This window comes from Phoca vitulina, unplaced genomic scaffold (assembly GCF_004348235.1).
Source record: "Phoca vitulina isolate PV1807 unplaced genomic scaffold, GSC_HSeal_1.0 scaffold27, whole genome shotgun sequence".
Lineage (NCBI taxonomy): Eukaryota > Metazoa > Chordata > Mammalia > Carnivora > Phocidae > Phoca > Phoca vitulina.
In genome coordinates, this window is record NW_022589730.1 from 17,699,982 (window position 1) to 17,707,924 (window position 7,943).

Genomic DNA, 7,943 nt, shown 5'->3' on the forward strand with positions numbered 1-7,943 from the left:
AATGTGACTTATTTTAACAGACATTAGCACAGATAGTTTGGTGTAATTTGTGTCAGTTTGTTTGTGCTTCCATCTGGGGGCAGTAAATTGTCTTAATCAGGGTGTGCAGCCTTGGATGGTCAGTGAACATCGTTTCTGAAGGGTCTCACTCCGGGGCAGCCACTGCTCACACCAGAACTTCAGCCATCGGCCTCTCAGGCAACACCCAGCTCTGCTAATTAGCATCCCGAATGCAAAAGTGAGTTTTAATGGTGAAAATAGTAGACTATCAATTATCATGAGAAATGTGACAAATGGACTTTGGTGTTAGGTAAGCTGAAAGGTATTTAAGATAGTGGGTTGGAGAGCCCCTCACACCCTCCCTTGCATGCATAGGGTGTGAGAATCCAGAGAAACCTTCAGCCTGCACAGCTATGGAATATACGGTAGGTCTGATCCCTAAGAGATCCCGTGTTCCAACCTTGGTTGTGGAAGTTGCTTCTTGTCTGATGCTGCCCAAGGGCTAACCAAAGCCTGCCTCTGGAGTATTGCTGGGTCTGTCTAGAGTATGTAGGTCCCTATAGGACAGAGAACTTGGACTTCGATGAGGTTATACAGCAGACAGTGTCCATAGGGTAGTGACTCATTTGCTCAATAGAATTTGTTAAATTTTAATACTGTATGTGGCAGGTTTGGTCTTAGACCCACTTTCTGTAAAATCTGACAGGGAGTTTTGGGGAAGTAGGTAAATTTTTCCCATCTCAAAGCCTTTCAGTTGCTATGATAAGCCACCAGAAAGAACCTAAATGTTGTGCATGACCAAATTGGATTAGTCAATTCATGACAATTTTTATGAATAATCCTTGTAGGGTAGAACAAGTGAGTTTATTCTTCTGCTAGTTACACTTCTAATGGCAGGGCTAATTGTTAATTAATGCCTCGTGACATGGTATGCATTGCTACAAGTACCACGGCGTGGCTCTCCTTTCACTTGGGGAATCCATGGTTCAGTAGGGACTTTCATGTGGGGTTTGAAACTGACAATCCTGGGCTCAAATCCTGGCTCCACTAGTGTTACCTAGGACAAATTACCTAACCTCTGTGAGCCTCAGACTTCTATTTTTTTGTGAAATGATAGCTATCTTTAATAGCTCACATCCATATATATTTCATTGCCTGATATTCCCAATAACCTTGTGAACTAGGCAGGGCAGTAACACACTGTTATATTCTTATTCCCCTTACATGGGAAAACTGAAGATCAGAGAATTTAAGTGACTTGCACATATTGGTAAGAGGTGGACCTAGGGAATGAGTTCAAGTCTTCTGACTCAAAATCCTGGTTTCCCTCCCAAATCAGAGCTAGAGGTAAAAATGGAAGCATGATTCAGAGATCTAAATATTAGTCATCTGAAGAGCATACTATATATTTGAGGTTAGTTATGTGGGGGGAGGCGTGTCATCTCTTCCCCCAAATCTAGATTACTTGGCCATGCTTGAGCTGTGCTCAGTTGAGCTTGTTAATAAAATGTAGTACTTAGAAATCTACAGGAGGTGAGAGAAGCCTTTTTTTTTGACCAACCCAGTTTGGAGTGGTCCACATTTCTTCTGAATTCTTGGCATTTTTTAAAAGTGTTTGTGCCACTTATTTGGAATCTAGCAGAGATGACTCTATAGTAGTAGTGATTTCATGGTGTATGTTTTATCACCCCAACCAGAGAAAGCATACCATACTAATCTCTTGGTCCTCGTGATGCAACACTGAATGACTAGGTACAAGGAGATTAACTCTGACGTCTGGGTCTGAATGCTGGTTTTACCGCTTACTCCTTACATTGTTACACGTCCCATTTTACTATTTGCAAGAGGCCACGATGAACCCTGCCCCAGCCTACTGCACAGGGTTGCTGTGCCGTGCAAGGGAGGATGGTTGTGGAGGTGAGGGCAGAGTGAGTGCTTCCAGTGTTGGCTACCACCATTAGTAGTACTTCCAGAAATAATTATTCTCCATGAACAGCTGTGGACTGGCCACTGTTTCCTTGTGTGTGATGGGTTTACAGGGATTTATTCCTGCTTTTTATTTTCCTTTTATAAGAACTTCCACGCTCTTAAAAATAGCCCCATTTAAGGAGGGAAGGGTCCAGGAGCAGATAAAAGTAAGAGAGGGGATTTGTAAGGACTGTGGCTAATAATTTTGGGTATTTTTACTTAAGGATACCTCATCCCATCAAATGGCTTTAACCAAAGGCTAGACAGATGCCCTCATGTCAACAAGCTTCCCAAATGAGACAGTATTTTCCTTGATGAGGCCCATTCAAAGGGTCATTCAAAGGGTTCACCTAGACTACGAATTTCTTTTACTTCTGCTATCCTGATAGGGCTAAAGTGAGACCAGAGGTCTCTTAGCCTTGAAATTTTCCAACTTTAGCTATTGTTTAACATTCTGAGTAACAGTGACGGTTTATTCGAGGCAGCAGATATCAGAGGTGGAAGAGGTTTTGGTGATCATCTACTTTAGACTTGGCCTAGCATGTTTATTCTCTAAGATGGTCTTCTCTGTACAGAAGCCTGAATAAAGGGTAAGTCATTTGGGGAAGAAAGATACCAATGGCAGATAAGAGGGATTCTATCTTAGAGCCAAAGGCCATGCTATTTCAAGATCTCCATGACTGGCCCAAAGGTCATGCTAGGCCCATGATGCCTGCATGTGGCTGGTGTAGCCAAGAATCCCTCCGGAGTATGCTAGCAGGAAGAACTCCATGCCTTCCCAGTGCTTCCCACCAGCTCTGCACATGGAATGAATGGCCTGGTGAGCAGGCACCAGTAGCTGAGGCTGAGAGTTCATCAGCCAACAAAACAAGTGTCTAAATCATTCAGTCTGTGGCAGATTTTTTTCAATTATATAAAGTCAGCCTATAGGTGATACCTACACTGCAAGTTTGGAAGTTGTCAATAGTTTCTTCATAAAATGAGTTCAAGCTATACAATGAAGGTATTTGAAAGAGCTGGCACAGGTTAGGGTTGGGGTTGTGGGAAAAAATGGAGAAATAGTAGGTTTTACAGTAGCGTTTTACAAATTTGCCTGGACATTAGAATCTTTAGGAGAACTTTAAAACATATAGATTATAGTAGATTGCAAAAAAAGGACTGCATTATTTCACTCCTCCTTTGGCAATGTGATTGTGCACCTCTTCCCATCAAGGGCTAGAGTCTCCTTCCATTCTTCTCCCTGGGAATCTGGGCTGGACCTATTATGGTTTTCTTCGGTCAGTAGGATACAGCATTGGAAGTATACCAATTCCATTCCCAGGCCACAAGGTGTCCAAACAAAGGCCATCCTAGACCATTCCCTCTGACAGGTGGATGCATGAGCCAGCCAAGACCAGAAGAACCACCCAGTTGAGACCAGTCCAAATTGACAACCAACAGAATTGTGACCCATAACATGGTTGTTTCTTTGTGTGTGTGTGTGTGTGTTTGAACATGGTTGTTTCTTTTAAGTCACTATGTTTTAGAGTGGTTTGTTATATAACAAAAGCTAACTGATACATAAATGTTTGGGGTCCACCCCTGTCAAATCCCAATGATCTATGATGAACCTAAGTATCAGCATACTTTAAAAGCTTTCTAGGTGATTCTAATGTATATCCAGAATTGAAAACCACTAGCCTAGTTAAAGGCACTTAGTGCTTCATGGGCTGGGTTTTAGGTGGGTCTTTCACTTAGACAAAAGGTTTACCTAATGGAACTCCTTTGCAGCTTGGGGGATATTTAAATTTAAAATGAATAAAAGAACTCTTTAACTCATTAACTTTAAAAAAATAATAAGCCAAGATATGACCTATAGCAAAATATAAATATCTTCAAAAATTTTTAACAGGAGATGTAAAGGACTTCAGATATAACCTATCCTAACCTTAACCTTGTTGGAGAAATTGAAGCCCAGAGAGTTTAAGGGACTTGCTGAATGCTACATAACTTATGGCAGGGCCTAAATTCCATATGAGATCCCTGGCTCCAAATGGGTTTGTTTGTTTTCATTCTTCCATATGGTGACACTAAAGTGATCCCCTTTTTGACTCACCACATGTAACCTCATATGGAATCTGTTCAAGGACAAGGTTGGGATAGGTCATCTCTAGTGTTTTAATGGGTTAAGAATAAGGCAGTCTTTACAGGGCATCCCTAGTCTTTTGTGGTTGATAACATGGTTGACAGATTGTTGATTATAAGATGTGCCTTGCATCCTGTGAGAGGTAATGAAGTTTCAATCTTACTAAGCCGAGCAACTTTATTGTTCTTTATGAAACTACAATGGGATGCAATAGGAGAAGGATGCTTAATCCTTTCCATGAAAAGAGAAAGAAGCCAACTGAGCCATGGTCAATGAATGAAAGCAGTTTATTTGACATTAATTGCAGAATTTACAGCACTACCATTTAATGATAGGAATAAAAATAGAAATAATCCAGTGTAAGCAATGTTGTGGACAAAACATCAGGGTGGGAAATGAGCAAAATTGAAAATGCAATTAACATTCAAAGAAATCTTCCAAAGGACTGGGAGCTTATCAAGGGGTGAGCAGCCCCTTGATAGTGGTGTGTGATCCTCATCCCCACCAGGATTTCAGGGCGGTCACTGAACATATACCCTGTTGACCATCCCTGGAACATCTTTCAGCACAGTCTGACTTAACATATCTGAGATGGGGTGAAATCTGTGTTATAATATGCTTTGGAAATACAGCTCGGGGTATAAAGAAAATAAGAATGTGGATTAACTAGTGTGTGGGTTTTCTCTTTCAAAACAGAAGGGAGTGGCAAATTTTAGGGGTGTGTTAGATTTTAAATATACTTGGTGATGTCAAAGGGATTGACTAAAAATAAAGTTTAAAGCTTTCCTCTGTGATCTTCTTGGAGATAATATCTGAAAAACCAAGGAAATAGAACAAGAGGTGTGCATATGACTCTTTGATCTCTTGTCATTTTGGAATCTGGATAGAGGCCTATGAAAGGTAGTTGGGTTTCTACTACAGGGCTGGGTTTCTGGAAGAGCTGACCTAGAAGCCACGTGCCAGAGCATGGGCTCTGAACGAGTATGGGGGAGTATAATTAACCACTCTAGAGCCATTTTCCCATGGCTTCATAAGTCTCTTCTTTACATTTTAAAACTTTAAATAGAGCTGGGGCAAATTCTTCTCTCTTTTCCTCTTCCTCCCTTCCCTCATCTTAGTCACCTTTAAAACCATAAGGCAACCAACAGATTGCAAGAAAGGATTCAAGCCCCACAGGCCAGCATGTGAAATTAAAATGTGTTTTAATACCCCAAATTGACACATTTGAGGTCAGGGCCTAAAGTGAGAAAATAGCCAGGACTCACTCAACCCTGAGAACAAAAACCCATGAAAGAAAAGCTATTAGAACTTGTTCTCACTCACTTTGGTGGAAGGATAGTTTCTCTACTAAGAATTCATTGACCAAGAAAGAATCTACTGTACCTGTACTAATAAAATGTTAATTTGGATAGAACTATTAGAATAGGAAAGATGGAAAAAAGCGGCCAGGCTCTTTCTCTGCAGTCCAGGAAAATCAAAGGATGGAGAAGAGAACATAATTGAAATGTTGGTCCATCTCTAGTGATCTTTGTCCATGAAACTGTTTGGCATCCTAGACTGGGGGAGAAAAGCCTGAACTGCCCTAGGATTGAGGGGGGGAAAATAAGATCTGGTGGTTGGAGATATGGATTAAAAGCAAAACCAGCACCAAGATTATGCCCACATCATCTCAGTCCCTGCCTGCCAAACTTAGATGTTCTTTATCATTTTTTTAGTGTGAAAGTTGTCTTCCTGTTTCAGGAATTCCAATTTGGCAGACGTCTTACAACCTTGCATGGTAAAAAGTTTGCTGGCACCATTTAGACATAAAATGACATAGCAAAGGAAGGAAATAATATTCTGCTTTCAAGGAAGTATCTGTTAATGGTAAGACTACCAACCCAATAGCTAGTCTTTGAATACTTCACCTCTCTTCCTAGGTAGCATAATCTGAAAAAACTTTCTTCCTAGGTAGTCATAATCCGAAAAAACCTTCACTTTCTTCCTAGGTAGTCATAATCTGAAAGTCACTTCACCTCCTTCCTAGGTAGTCATAATCTGAAAAAACTTTCCTAGAGAACAAACTGACTCTTAGGCTAAATGCCAAATTGAGTCGAAGCAAGGAAAATGGGGGAAACCCCAAGTTCTTTTTTTTAGTAGGACTTTCAAGAAGAGACAAAATAGGCATTACTAGGCCCTGTTCTTGGTTAACTAATAGCTGTGGTTCAGCCTGTCCAACATGAAAGATCAATAGCATGAGCGATGTGCATGGCCCCCTCCCTCAGAGAAGAGCAAGGCTCAGAGAGGCAGTGGGTCTCCTTTTCCCTCTGGTATCCTTCCCGATCAAAGAACTGGGAATAGCTAAAATACAGATTAGAAACAAGACGACAGAAAAACCTATTCATACTTTTCTTTGTTTTCTAAGTAATTGTCTATAAAAGTTATAGATGAAATAGCTAAACCAGGATGAAGAGGCAGAGTGGTAAGGGGGATTCTGGTTTGAAAGAGCCCCACTGGATTGTGGGGACCTGGATGCTTTGCCAGAGTCAAGATGGTAAAGCCAACCAGATGGTCCACCCATGGTCTTGGCTGGAAGAGCCCAGCTTGGGGAGAGATGAGTGCCTGGTGGTCCACCGAAGATTTGGAATTACTATTTTTTCTTCCTTGCCTTTCCTGTACAAATTGGGGTCTGCTTTCTGCTGGCATGTGCTCAAGGCCAAGGGATCTCAGAGAAGTGCTGGGGTCAAGAGAGAGAGAGAGGTTAGCAAGCTTGGGCCCAGCTCTCTTTAAAGTGACGCTCAGGGAGATCTCTTCCTAGTGCCCAAATCTACCTTCTGGCCCATGACCTTAATTTCCCAGGCTAGGCCCGTGTTCTCCCATGACAGCAGAAGCGAAATCCAGGCCAAGCTGAGGGAATTCCATAGTTCTTAGTGTCTCCAAGGAAAGGACATCCACTGGCACAAAGCATTGAGTAAAAACCCTTTAATAACAAAATAACATTCACGATGTAGCTACTTCAGTTATCTGGAAAACTCAGCTTACACTTGATTCAACATATCACTTTCCACAAAAGTTTTTTTTTTTTAAAAAAAAAGGACATAAAATGGCATAACAAAATATACCTTGAGTTTCATAAGACAAGTCTTCTTGGCAAATTCTAGTGAGCCAGACCCATGCGTTGCTTGTAATAAAAAGAGCTGGGCACGCTCATGTCTCAGACACTCCTCTGTTTACTTTGGATCGAAAATGCATTTGAACTTTGTAGGTATTACAGTATCTGCATCAGGAGGAATAGTTTGTGGGTTTGTGAATGTGAGGAGAACTTCACCGAAACAAATTATCTGTTTGGTTTATTGTGGAAGAACATACAAAGCTTTCTGGAAGATCGAACACTATTACAATCATTAACTGTCTTACAAAAGCCAACTTAAAATTCTGGTATCCATTCCCATCTTTGGCAAATTAATCAGGGGAAAAAATTAAAAATACTATATATTACAAAGCTTTCATGATCACAACCTACTTTATAAGGCCAAATAAAAAAAAATTTGTTTCTATTATTAATGAAAGTGCATTCCCCAAAATTCTCATTGACCGGTACTATGAATACTATACTGTCAGAGCTTTCTGATATTTTGCAGAGCAGACTGCTGCTTTCCCACCACTGTTTTCCAAACTGCACTCTCCTGTGCAGAAGAAGGGGTGCTGGGCAGTTGGTTTGGCTTTATGTCAAGCACATTGATGTGGGAAATTGGTATGAAACTTAAGAATGAGTTACAGACCCCAAATGTAAGAAAGAACAAATCTGCCCAATCCGCTGCAACTGTAAAATACTTTTTGAGATAGAGAGGCCTCAGATAATTGGGAAGTT